Consider the following 13,384-nt stretch of genomic DNA (forward strand, 5'->3'; position numbering starts at 1 on the left):
TAGACAGCACATTAAAATGCAGATACATTATTTTGCCAACAAAGGTCTGTCTAGTCAAAGCTATGGTTTTTCCAGTAGTCATGTATGGATGTGAGAGTTGGACTATAAAGAAAGTCAAGTGCCGAAGAATTGATGCTTTTGAACTTTGGTGCTAGAGAAGACTCTTGAGAGGCCCTTGGACTGCAAGGAGATACAACCAGTCTATCCTAAAGGAAATTAGTCCTAAATATTCATTGGAAGGACTGATGCTGAAGCTGAGACTCCAATACTTCGGCAACCTGATTGGAAGAAATGACTCATTTGAAAAGACCCTTATGCTGAGAAAGATTGAAAGCTAAAGGAGAAGGGGATGACAGAGGATGATATGGTTGGATGGCATCACTGACTCGATGGATATGAGTTTGAGTAAGCTCCAGGAATTGGTTATGGACAGGGAAGCTTGGCATGCTGTGTTCCATGGAGTCACAAAGCATTGGACATGACTGTGTAGCTTAACTGAACTTAACTAAACTGATATAGGTGACTATGGGAAAGATGGGGCTTCCTCAGTGGCTCAGCAGTAAAGAAACCCACTGAATTTAGGAGCCACAAGTTCGATCCCTGGGTTGGGAAAATCCCTGGAGGATGGTATAGCAACCCACTCCAGTGTTCTTGTCCAGCAATCTCATGGATAGAAGAACCTGGCAGGCTACAGTCCATAGGGTTACAAAGGCAGACAGGACTGAAGCAATTTAGCATGCAAGCATGGGAAAGATTGAAGGCAAAAGGAGAAGAGGGTGACAAAGGATGAGATGATTAGATGGCATCACTGATTCAGTGGACATGAACTTGGGCAAACTCTGTGAGATGGTGAGAGACAGGGAGGCCTAGAATGTTGCAGTCCATTTAGTCGCAGAGTCAGACATGACTTGGCAACTGAACAGCAACATCAACAACACGCACGATTTCAGGCACCCAGTGGGGAACTTGAAATGTATACCCTAAGAATAAAGGGGGGGCCCATGCACTGATGGCAAAGATGTACCTTGATTCATGGCAAAGTGGCAAGGTCATACAGCAATGGACCACGACCCCCTACTGTCCTCAGCAGAGGGCAGTGTGATATTATCTTGAAATCACTTAGCCTCATAATTTTAAGGTAGTTCTCACTTTCACTGAGCAGATACCAGATTCCAACTTGATTTGAAAGCTGATTTTCTAGCATATTACTGCAAAAACCACAGAATATCCCGTACTTGGGAACTTTTTATCAGTGGGGCATGATTCAGATCTGTTTTTGGTGGTTCATTCAGGTGTCAAGCCCCACTAAGAGCCAATAGTTGCAACGGTTTTGCTTGTTTCCTCCAGGTCTCTGCCAGATGGAAGTTTATAGCACAGAATAGCACATAATTGGAAACCTCTTTAGCTTTACAAGTCTACTAACTACAGTTCTCCTCGCCAGACACCTGGTGTGATTGGAGGATATTTCTCTAACATAATTAAACTCTTCTAAAGTAATCTTTAATTATGATATAAAGGTTGACAAAATTAGATTATTTAGCCTGCAGAGGAAAGAGGCTAAAAAGTGACTTAGTAACTGTCTTAAATATATAAAGGATTTCTCGTTAATGCTATTAGCTAAATGAAGAATTATCATAAGAAATCAGTTATTCTATAGATGCAATGATGGGAGAGAAGGCAGAAATGGATTTTAGGAGAAAAATTAAGGTTGGTTAATAAGATAATCTTTTGAAAGCTTATGAAGTTAAATACTATACTATATTTGGGAACTGTTAACAAGGACAGTTGTTTTATGGAACCACAATCTCTTAAAAGTCTTTAAAACTTCATGGATCATTATCTGTCTGAAATGACATTTTTCCTCAAATATTATAAGTTTCTCCCTAGAAAAGCTCTTAATTTTGCTCATATCAAAATGTGCTAAAATGAAGCTCCATTAGGCCACAGCACAGTGTATTGTATATAACATACACTCTGTGAATGTTTATTGAATGACAAAGAGTGAACTCTAAAAGAGTAGGTCAGTAATCAAAATCCAGAAGCTTCTTTGACTGAATTCACTCTACTGTGGAGTAACAGTAACTAGATTCAATTTTTCAGTTAAAAGTACACTAATAAGTGTTTACTTCAAGAATAGACCATGTATTAACGGATGAGAATAAAAGCACTATTGCACTATAAGGGACATTATAAAGTCCTATGAACACATCTGCTTGAATACATCTCCAAATAGCCCACAACACATTGCCAAGCCATACCTCACTTCACTAGGTATATCTTTCTGGAAGCAAGAGATTAATCCTCCTCAACCTTGAGGCTCCAGCTTTGACTGTATTTGGTATCTCATAGACAGAACACAGGGCTTCCCTAGTGACTCAGTAGCAAAGAATCTGCCTGTAATGCAGGAGTGCAGGAGATATGGGCTTGATCCCTGGGTTTGGAAGATCCCGTGGAGGAGAGCATGGCAACCCACTCCAGTATTCTTGCCTGGAGAATCCCATGGACAGAGGAGCCAGGCAGGCTACAGTCCATGGGGTTGCAAAGAGTTGGACACGACTGAAGTGACTTAGCATACACACATATAGACTCAGCACAAGTATTTTCCTCAGAAAAATGAAAAACCAAGGCACTTCTGAGATCACAAATAGGAGAAAATTAATGAACGTTTCATCAGGGATTAGTAGCTGGAGAAACTAGTTCCTGGTTGATATTTCTATTTCAGATTTAAATTCCCTGATATAAATCTGATTGAAACAGCAAATGTCACATGCCCAGGCCATGGCCAGGAAAGGATAGATCTTCAACGGGAAATCTAGATACTTTATAAGGAGAGGAATGAATGCCACATAGACAAAAAGCAAACAGGACCACTTCAGTACTCTCTACTGACCGAAACTGAGCATTTCAACAGACACAACAAAGGGTGTATGATTTAGAAAAATTAATAATATTGATAATATTACAAGATGTATTAGGAGCATCAGGTCTGGAATCTTTGGAAACGAGTACTCACTTTCAGTTAGTAGACCCACATCATGACTGATTTCTGTTGTTTTTGTTTAGTCAAGGCTATGGTTTTTCCACTGGTCACATATGGATGTGAGAGTTGGACTGTGAAGAAAGCTGAGCACCGAAGAATTAATGCTTTTGGACTGTGGTGTTGGAGAAGACTCTTGAGAGTCCCTTGGACTGCAAGGAGATCCAACCAATCCATTCTAAAGGAGATCAGTCCTGGGTGTTCTTTGGAAGGAATGATGCTAAAGCTGAAACTCCAGTACCTTGGCCACCTCATGTGAAGAGTTGACTCATTGGAAAAGACTCTGCTGCTGGGAGGGATTAGGGGCAGGAGGAGAAGGGGACAACAGAAGATGAGATGGCTGGATGGCATCACCGATTTGATGGACACGAGTTTGGGTGAACTCCAGGAGTCGGTGATGGGCAGGGAGGCCTGGTGTGCTGCAATTCATGGGGTTGCAAAGAGTCGGACACGACTGAGCATCTGAACTGAACTGAACTGTTTAGGCACCCAAGTCAGGTTCAGCTCTTTGTGACCCCAAGGACTGTAGCAAGCCAGGCCTCCTTGTCCCTCAATATCTCCCAGAGTTTGCCCAAGTTCATGTCCATTGAATCAGTGATGCCATCTAGCCATCTCATCCTCTGATGCCCTCTTCTCCTTTTACCCTCAATCTTTCCCAGCATCAGGGTCTTTTCCAATGAATCAGCTCTTCACATCAGGTGACCAAAATATTGGAGCTTCAGCTTCAGCACCAGTCCTTCCAATGAGTATTCAGCTTTGATTTCCTATAAGAATGACTGGTTTGATCTCTCTGCTGTCCAAGAGACTTTAAAGAGTCTTCTCCAGCACCACAGTTCAAAGGCATCAATTCTTTGGTGCTCTGCCTTTTTTTACTGTCCAGCTCTCACAACTGTATGTGACCTTTGTTGGCAAAGTAATGTCTCTGCTTTTCAACACACTATCTAGGTTTGTCATAAGCTTTCCTGTCAAGAAGCAATCATTTTCTGATTTCATGGCTGCAGTCACTATCCACAGTGATTTTAGAGACCAAGAAGAAGAAACTTGTCAATGTTTCCACCTTTTCCCCTTCTATTTGCCATGAAGTGATAGGGCCAAGTCCCCTAATTTCTTGACCCTCTGTTTCCTTTCCTGTCAGTTTCCACCAACAGCCTCTAGCATGGCAGGAAAATGGAAAAATAGCTTCAAGTTGCTCAGAACACAGAGATAAATTTAAGGACATGTAGAAAAATAGTAGATACTTCTTATCAGTTACTTCAATATTCGTTATTTTTAACCTCTAAATTAGATTTTCACTACCCCTGTTCTTCCCATTTATAAGCCAAACTTGTGTCTATTCCACTTCATTCTTTGGCGATTCCTAGTCCTGGTTTATTAACTCTGCAATTTAAAATGTGGATCAGGAGTAAGTTACAAAGTTCTTCAATTAATTATCCTCTTCATAGCTTTAGAATTCAGCTCACTTACTTCCTCATTTTATTTTCTTTCCCTGCCTCCAGCTTTGCTGAGGTATAATTGATAATTAAAAATGTTGTATATTGAAGGTGTACAACTTGATGATTTATTATATGTATGCATTGTGAAATAATCAACACAATCAAGCTAATTAACATATCTATGGCCTCACATATTTATCCTTCTCTTTTTGTTGTCATGGTGATGAGAATATCTACCCTGTAAACAAACATCGGGTATACAATATATTATTGCTAACTATAGCCCCACTATTGTATAGGAGATCTCCAGAACTTAGTTTCTTCAAGGTAACCTGTATCAAAATCCCAGATTTTATAGAAATAAAGAAAAAAATTCTAAAATCCATATACAATGATAAAAGACCCCAAAGAGCCAAAGCAAACTTGAGCAAGAAGAGCAAAGCTGGAGGCATCAACCACCTGATTTCACAAACCAAAAGAGCACAGTACAAGCACAAAGGCATTCACACACACACACACACACACACACACACCTTTATACAGTGGAACATCATACAAAACCCAGAAATAAACCCAGGCATCTACAGCCAACTAATCTTTGAAATGGGTGCCAAGAACACATAATGGAGAAATGATGGTACAAATTTTCAGTTACAAAATAAATGAGGTACGAATTTTCAGTTACATACAGTAGTCCATGAAGACTGCACCAATTCACATTCCCACCAACAGTGCACAAGGATTCCCTTATCTCCACATCCTTGCTGAAATTTGTCATTTCTGTTTTTTTAACTATTTTAAAATAATGATCATTCAGATATGCACGAGTTGACATCTTCTTGTGGTTTTGATTTACACTTTTCTGATCGTTAGTGATACTGAGCAACTTTCTATGTGCCTATTGACCATTTATACGTCTTTGGAAAATGTCTATCAGTTTCTCTGTCCATTTTTAAATCGAGCTTTTTTCTTCTGATGTGTTGTATGAGTTTTTTGGAATGCTCTATAAATATCAAATAGGTGTCGCTGGTATAATGTGTCATTTAAGGCCACTGTTTCTTTATCCTGTTTGAATGATCTGTCCACTGATATAGGTAGGTTGTTAAGCTCCCTATTGTGTTACTGTAAATTTCTCCCTTCATGTTTGTTAATCTTTGCTTTACATATGTAGGTGCGCCTATGTTGTGGACATACATATTTACATTGGTTGTATCTTCTTTGATTGATCCCTTGATTATTATATAATATCCTTCTTTATTTCTTATTGTAACTTTTGTTCTAAAGCCTATTTAGTCTGTCCAATGTATGTATTACTACTCCAGCTTTTTTCGTTTCCATTTACATGGAATATCTTCTCTATCACTCACTTTCAGTCTGTGAGTGTCTTCAGATTAGAAGTGAGACTCTTGTAGGCAGCATATATATAGGTCTTATTTTCGGATCCATTCAGCCACTCTATGTCTTTTGATTAAAGCATTTCCTGCATTTACAGCTAAAGAAATTGAAAGGTATGTACTTCTTATCATTTTGTTAGTTGTTTGGGGAACTTTTTGTAGGACTTTTTTGTTCTTTTATCTTTCTACTGTCCTCATCCCTTGTGATTTCATGACTATCTTTAACGTTACACTTGGATTCCTTTCATTTTTGTGTGTGTATCTATTATAAATGTTTGGTTTGTGGTTACCATGAGGTAGTTAGATATTCACATACATACATAATCAAGTTGCCGATCTCTTAATTTCAAATACCTTTTAACAATCATGCATTTTTACTGGCCCCTGCCACAAATTTACAGTTCCAAATTGTGAAAGGAGTATGTATGCCAAGGCTGTATATTGTCACTCTGCTTATTTAACATATATGTAGTGTACATCATGTGAAATGCCAGGTTGGGTGAAGCACAAGCTGGAATCAAGATTGCCAGGAGAAATATCAATAACCTCAGATATGCAGATGACACCATCCTTATTGAAGAAAGTAAAGAGGAACAGAAGAGCCTCTTAATGAAAGTGAAAGTGGAGAGTGAAAAGCTGACTTAAAACTCAGCATTCAAAAAATGAAGATCATGGCATTTGACCCCATCACTTCATGGAAAATAGATGGGGAAACAATAGAAACAGTGACAAACTTGATTTTCTTGGGCTCCAAAATCACTACAAATAATGAAATTAAAAGATGCTTGCTCCTTGAAAGAAAAGCTGTTAACAACCTAGACAGCATATTAAAAAGCAGAGACATTACTTTGCCAACAAAGGTCCATCTAGTCAAAGCTATGGTTTTTCCAGTAGTCGTGTATGGATGTGAGAGTTGGACCATACAGAAAGCTGAGCGCTGAAGAATCAATGCTTTTGAACTGTGGTGTTGGAGAAGACTCTTGAGAGTCCCTTGGACTGCAAGGAGGTCAAACCAGTCCATCCTAAAGGAAATCAGTCCTGAATATTCCTTGGAAGGCCTGATGTTGAAGATCTTATACTTTGGCTGCCTGATGCAAATAACTGACTCGTTGTAAAAGACCTTGATTCTAGGAAACATCGAAGGCAGAAGGAGATGGGGACAACAGAGGATGAGATGGTTGGATGGCATCACCAAGTCAATGGACATGAATTTGAGCAATTCCTGTAAGTTGGTGATGGAAAGGTAAGAATGACATGCTATAGTCCACAGGGACACAAAGAGTCAGGCACGACTGAGTGACTGAACTGAACTCCATGTTTACTCTTCTGACATCATATTTTGCATCTTTTTGATTTGTGTATCCCTTAACTAATTATGTGAATATAGATTATTTATTACTTTAAACTTTGTCATTTAACCTTGTCTTTAACCTTCCTACTAGTTTTACAAATAGTTGTAAAGGTATTTACAAATACCTTTACTGTGTATTTGCCTTTACCAATGAGATTTGTTTCTTTTGTAAATTTCTTTTTCTAGTTGTGACCTTTTAGGTGGCTTTTTATTTCCAATTATATGCTAATTATTGAAGTAGTAAATCTAAATCATAATATTTTAAGGTTCAAGTCAATTTGAAAGACAACATTATCATACCTTATTTAAACTTTTGTTTTCAGTCAATACTGTAAATTTATATCTAATTCCACAGATATTTATTGAGTACTTACCATTCTATGCCAGGGACTAGGTAAATGAAATGAAAGAAAATAATGTACTTCCTAATTTCCAGTAGAATATGTAGAAATGAAGCAAAAAATGAAATAGACAAGTGTACATAAGGATAAATGGAAATAACTGCTTTAAAGGAAAAAAAAAGATCAGTTCAGTTCAGTTGCTCAGTCATGTCCGACTCTTTGCAACCCATGGACTATAGAACACCAGGCCTCCCTGTCCATCACAAACTCCCAGAGTTTACCCAAATTCATGTGCATTGAGTTGGTGATGCCATCCAAACATCTCATCCTCTGTCGTCCCCTTCTTCTCCTGCCTTCAATCTTTCCCAGCATCAGGGTCTTTTCTAATGAGTCAGTTCTTCTCATCAAGTGGCCAAAATATTGGAGTTTGAGCTTCAACATCAGTTCTTCCAATGAACACTCAGGACTGATCTCCTTTAGGACAGACTGGTTGGATCTCCTTGCAGTCCAAGGGACTCTCAAGAGTCTTCAACACCACAGTTCAAAACATCAATTCTTTGGCACTCAGCTTTCTGTATAGTCCAACTCTCACATCTACACATGACTACTGGAAAAACCATAGCCTTGACTAGATGGACCTTTGTTAGCAAAACTGCTTTAAAGAAAAAATACATATATAGTAAGTTCCTAATATTCCCAATCTTGATGATTCTCTAGAAGAACTCACATTTACAGGTTGTTACAGAGAAAGAACACAAGAAAATCAGCAAAGGAAAAAGGCAGATGGGGCAAAATCTAGGAGAACCCAGATGCAAGCTTCCAGGAGTTCCCTCTTTAGAGTAGTTGCATGGGGATGCACTTGACTCTTGCAGCTACAGTGTGAGACAACACATTTGAAGCACTGCCAACCAGGAAAACTCACGGAGCTTTGACATTCAGGGTTTTAATTGAGATTACATTTAGATGTGTAATTCCTGCATGACTACCCTCAACTATTCAGATTTTAGCCCCCATGGCAAAAGCAATAATTATTCATCAATCATATTGTTAAGATAAACTATCTAATCAAAATGGCACTATGTAAGTCTAAGGCCTCAAACATACAAAAATTTCCTATTAGACAGTATCCGCAAAGGTCCAGTATTTATCTTTTATGAGATAGTCCTATAACAGACCTTTCTTTGGAATATGCAGGATTTTAGCACCTTGGCTTGCTGAATTCACCCTTTATGGCACACTATGGAAGAGAATAACAGGGTATATCTTGTTTAAATTGGTCCTTCAGGGATCTCCTCAATGAAGATACAGCATTTAATCTGAGACTTGAAGAACAAGTAGGCAAAAAGTAGTGGCAGATGTGTTTCAACCAGGGGGAGCATCAAATTTGAAAGTTCTCAGATGGGAGAGAGGTTTGCCCCTTTGGAAAACTAAATTAAGGCCAGTGTATTCGAAAGAGCAATGAATCAAAGGAGAGAATGACTCAAAATAAACACAGAACACTAGATAGGGACCAGATTGTACAGAGCCTTAAAAAAAAAAAAAAACTATCTTAAGGATATTCTACTTTATGTTTATTTCAAATACAGGAGAAAATCAATGGGCTTTTATATTAAAAACAAAAAAATACTATCTTCCTTTCCTGGCTGCTTCATATCAAATGAATTGGAAGGAATTAAGAGCAAGATGGAGGGACCAGTTACAAAATTACTGAAATAATCTTAATGAGTGTGATGTGGCTTGGATTAGGGGTATGGTGAAGATGAAGATAAGTAGGTGGATTCAAATGTATAATAAGGCTAGGAGAGTCCAAGATAATTCCCATGTTTCTGGCTTGGACAGTTGAGTCAAAAGAATTTATATTTATGCACGCAAGGAAACTAGGAGGAGGGCCAGATACATAGGAGAAATATCAAGAGCTTAAAACATGTTGAATGATTTTGTAACACATCTCCCCCCCACAATAGCAAAAAGGTTAGAAAGAAAGACACTCACTGCTTCATTAACTACCTATTAAACAGCATAGTTTTTCCCCTTTATATTCCCCACTAAGCAATCCTGATTAAAGGGACTTAATAACCACCTTGTTTAAGTCTGTTGGCAGGGAAAACTAGCATGCAAGCCCTGGTAATGTACTCATTCCCCTTCCATTGAGAAAAGTTGATTATTTGGGGGAGTGGGGGAAGGCAGAAAACTCACTTATCTTAATAATTCACAGTAAGTCTAAGATTCTTAATGTATAGAGATTTCTAGGTTGTGGTCCACCACCTGTATAAATATACAAGTACAAATCTTAGGGTCAAGCCAATTAAGTACATAATAAACTGCTTTCAAGAAAGCAGTCACAAAGACCTATAGGTTTAAAATCCAGAATTAAAGCAATAAATCACAGAGGAACAACGGCAGATAACAAATAAAGAGGTCTCGATGACATTTCCAGTCTTTCATCATATATAATTTCTAACACCTTTATTCTTATCCTTTTTTGGACTGATATTTTTAACTTTTATGCATTTATGGGTAATTAAAATACAATAAAATATATTTTCCTTAAATTTTAACCAAGATAAAAACCTAAGGATAGGAAAATTAAGCATAACTTTAAAAAGGAGCAGCCTCCAATAGTTAACTTGACTTACAATCAAAGCTCTCAATACATGGCTAATGCCTGCAAAATGCAGATATTTCTTTTGATTATCTTAGCAATTCAAGTAAGAAATTTTAAGATCAAGTGATACAGATCTTAACTTGTAGTTAAGCCACATGTCAGCCATGATGTACTACTTTATTAATTTAGATAATCCTTACAATGTGTCATCTAGAACACATCATCATTATCATTCCTCAATGTGTTGTCCCTTAAGTCAATGATTTAGAAATCGCATTTAGCATATTACTTTATTACTTCAGACCCTTTAGGATTGGAGAATGTAATGAGCCTTTATGTTTTATATTGCTTTTTCCAAACCAAAAATTGATATGAAAATTGTATAATTTAAGTTACTTGGAAAGTTGTATTAGTGAACAATCTTAAGGGAAGTAAACTACAGAACTTCCATCAGTATAGAACATTGGAGTCATAGAAAGTAACTTTGTTTTGCATTCAGAATCTGTTGCTCCATTTGTTTAAAATAGAAGATGTTGTGATGCCCTCTTAAAGCACGACTCACATCATTTGAGTGCACAAGAGATGCTTTTCCATTCCAACACATTTCTACCAAAGGTCAAGTCTGTTCCAATAACTTTTTAGATGGCAAATATAGAGCTTTCCTTCAAAGCTCTGGGTCACTTGTGTGATCTACACTGATATGTGTCGACATGTATATATGGGCTAACCACTTAGAAAAGTGTATCTTTGTAAACTTTAAAGATCAATGGACTATAATGAACTATAAATTAGTTAGCTGTTGAACTTCTTTGGCAGGTGCAAATTTTAATTTTCAAAAACAGGAGCTTAAAAATAAACAGGCAAGGGAAGAAAGGCCAGCTTCTGGACTGCGAGGCTACACTTCAGTGAGCCAGAGTCACACTTGCTTCTCTGATAATAGTGATGGCTTAATTCTGTGTTTTCAGTAAGTTTCATGTTAGGTTATGCTACAGAAGCCAGGATAGTCATAAGCTTGTCAGGGATGATGGAAGAAATGTAGAAAAGAAGGCGGACAACTGAGTGATTGATATTCTGGATCAGCAGATATTTCAAAGCTCTCTCTGTTCTTAATTTTTAAGCAGTCTTCAAGCTATTAATAAGGAAATATCTGAACATGTGAGTGGATATAGACCCAAGTGTGTGCGCTGTGTTGAACGCATGTATGCTCAGTCACTCAGTAGTGTTCAACTCTTTGTGACCCCTTGGACTGTAGCTCACCAGACTCATCTGCCCATGTAGTTTTCCAGGCAAGAATACTGGAATGGGTTGTCATTTCTTTCTTCAGGGGATCTTCTCAACCCAGGGATTGAACCTGCATCTCCTGCATCAGCAGGTGGATTCTTTACCACTGCTCCACAATATGGGAAGCCCCCCCATATTGCATGTATGAGTACATTTAACAATTCAACCTATTGCATGGGACCTAACTAAACTTAAAAGCTTTTGCAGAGCAAAGGAAACCATAAGCAAAACAAAAAAGACAGCCAAAAGAATGGGAGAAAATATTTGTAAATGATGTCACTGACAAGGGCTTAATTTCCAAAATATACAAACAGCTCATATAACTCAAAAACAAAAAAAACAAACAATGGAATCAAAAAATGGGCAGGTGACCTAACTAGATATTTCTCAAAAGAAGACCTATAGATAGCCCAGAGGTACATGAAAAGATACTCATTACCACTAGTTATTAAAGAATTGCAAATCAAAATTAAAATGGGATACCACCTCACACTGGTCAGAATGGCCATCATTAGAAAGCATCAGTCCTTACAGTAAATATTCAGGCTTGATTTCCTTTAGGATTGACTGGTTTGATCTCCTTGCTGTCCAAAGGACTCTTAAGAATTTTCTCCAATACCACAGGGTAGGAATAGCTCTCTTTCATTTCAGTTCAGTTCAGTTCAGTCACTCAGTCGTGTCTTTGCGTCCCCGTGAATTGCAGCACGCCAGGCCTCCCTTTCCCTCACCTCTAAGAACAGTTTAGTGCCAAAAGCAGGCTTGCTGCTTGTTGATGACAACGTTTCTTTTGTGATATGTTTCCTTTCTTATTCAGAAAATTCTTTCACTTAAAAAGTAGATCTACAACCTTTGCAATATTGGATTCAGACCCTGCAGGGACCTCATTGTAACTCCTTTCCAAGGACCCCAGGTTTTTGTTTCCAGGAAACACACTGGAGGCCAAAAGACAGAGTCTGTCTGAATCAACTCGAAGGGAGCTTCTCACATGTTGAGCTCACATATGGTTACTGAAAGCAGGGAGAAACCAAGAAACGCACGCTGCTTGTTTCCGAGAAACCAAGAAATGCATGCTGCTTGTTTCTGAAGTGTTTAGGTAATTTTGTTTGTGCTGCCATATGGCACCACACCCCTCTGCCCATATTTTAAATCTTTCTCTTTTGTTTCCTTGAGGGTAGGCATAGTTATAAAAAGAAGAGGAAAAATTAGAGTTTGTAGGTTTAATTATCATCATATGTTGAGGACCCAAGACATCCATACCCCCTTTCCCATATTTTATCACAGGGACTCACTTGGTATGCCTCTTTTTATTGTTGCATCAAATCGATGCTGGTGAGGCTCAGACCAAGAATACGACCTCATCCAGACAGGAAGTGTGTAATCTTGGGATGATTCCCAGATGTGGGGATTCAAATTGGCAGCTGAACACACACTATGATTCATTTTAAATAGCATTTTATGTTTAAAAAGGAGGAAGAGACTTGTGCAATTATTAGAGATATAACATTTAAGCATTTCAGATAGTGCCTGGTAATTTGGATAATGGAACTTAATGGGGTGAAAATCAAAGTCTTGAGAATTTAATGAAATGGATCTGTTTAGGACTCAAATTGATACCAAACATTTTAAACCACACATAAAAACATTATCTTCCAAACACTAGGACAGTTACACTATTAAACAAATAAATATAACCTTCAAAATCTTGTTTCCTTCCTCGTTAAATGTCAACTGCTTTGAGAAAAAAGACCAATGTGCAGAGTTAAAAGACTATCTTATTCCTGATGAGATCGTTTCTTAGGCATAAAATACTTTACCTCCAAGATCACCCCTCCCAAAATTATGAAAAACTTCTGATCTAAGCAATGGTTTTCAATACAAGCCACACCCTATGTCCCAGCAGTTAGAAAGAGGCAGTTGTCCTTGGGTTATCTCCTTGCTATCA

The sequence above is a fragment of the Capra hircus genome, chromosome 7, assembly GCF_001704415.2.
Source record: "Capra hircus breed San Clemente chromosome 7, ASM170441v1, whole genome shotgun sequence".
In the NCBI taxonomy this organism is placed as follows: Eukaryota; Metazoa; Chordata; class Mammalia; order Artiodactyla; family Bovidae; genus Capra; species Capra hircus.